The sequence below is a fragment of the Otolemur garnettii genome, unplaced genomic scaffold, assembly GCF_000181295.1.
Source record: "Otolemur garnettii isolate 467f Iridium unplaced genomic scaffold, OtoGar3 scaffold00057, whole genome shotgun sequence".
Lineage (NCBI taxonomy): Eukaryota > Metazoa > Chordata > Mammalia > Primates > Galagidae > Otolemur > Otolemur garnettii.
Genome location: NW_003852452.1, coordinates 1,999,814 through 2,001,138, shown reverse-complemented (window position 1 = coordinate 2,001,138; position 1,325 = coordinate 1,999,814). Strand labels below are relative to the sequence as shown.

Here is a 1,325-nt window from a genome sequence, read left to right as displayed (position 1 = left end):
TCCTGTTCATTGTAACAATTGATTTTTTCCATGGATATTATTTCCTGTTATTGCTGCCAAAACTTAAGCTAGGCCTTCATTATCACCCATGGCTTATTGTTTCCAATTTTTCTTCATTCCAATTCTCTCCTTCTACAAATCCACATGTTATCTATCAGTTCCCTCATCCACATACTGCCCGAGTGACCCATTTCAAATACGCATCTGACCATTCCACCTACCTGTTAAAGTGCTTTGATTTCTGAAGAAGAGATCCCTATTCCTGTCTCTGATCATGGTATACAAGGCCTTTTATGATCCATCTTATCTCAAATATTTTATTTCAAGACTATTAAACTACTTGGAATTTTGAACATGTGACACCGTATCAGGCTTGTTATGTATTTGCACATTTTGTTCCTTCTTTTGGAAGCACCTAGCTTCCTAACCAGTGGATTCCTTTTCATATTTCAGTTCGCCCTGTCAACCTTGCCTCTTATGAAATGGCTTTCTCAAATGACTCTTTTCTTCCAATCTTGAACTAGTCACTCTTCCCTGAACCATTTATATGCTAATATATGCAAGTAATTGGAGAAAAGTTAAATGCTTTACTCTGTGGCATTATTAATGCCATTGGAGTTGAGGGCTGACCACCCTCTACATCTAATCCTCTCATAACTTCCTCCCATTCACACAGAGCTTTCTGCTGCCCTCAGAGTGGAGCCCAGTCTCCTGCAGTTGTCCTTGTGCTGAACTGCTTGTAACATCCTTGAACACATCTGGGCAGTGCCTGGAATGTTCTTCCTCTGGGTAGCAGTTCCTCATTCACAAGGTCTCATTTTAGAGGCCACTTCCTTTACAAAGTGAAATCTCTGTATTCTAGACACAAGCCCAGGGTGCTCTCACTTTCCTTTCACTTGTGTAATAATTTCTTATTTGCTATTCATTTCCCCAATAGACTCTGGATTTTGTGACCTCTGACACTATATATATTTGTATCATACATGGTGGCCATAAAGTTTGTGTGCAAAAAATTAGTAAATTACGCACAGGCTTTATAGCCATCCTGTATTTTATTCATCAATGCATCCCAGAAACGTAAATTTTCTGGACCAACAGATACATTGGCATTGAATGAATCAATGAGAATGGAGAAATCACCGAAGACCATATGGTTTGGGAAAACCGTCAAAGGAATACACACACAGTTTGTACACACGGTTCAGATTCAGGGGGCTGTTTTTAATTGCTTTACTTGTTGAATTATCTTAGCACTTCTGCCCCTCAGTATAGGAGCTAAGCATTTGTTTTTGTTGTAAGTGTTTTAAGGTACAGTTTACTCAACC

General features: G+C 39.1%; 1 protein-coding gene across 1 annotated transcript in view; it reads left to right on the top strand.

The window, feature by feature from the left end:
• The window catches only part of ABCC9 (ATP binding cassette subfamily C member 9), a 126,471-nt gene that overhangs the window by 13,701 nt on the left and 111,445 nt on the right, over positions 1 to 1,325 (top strand). The window lies entirely within an intron of this gene.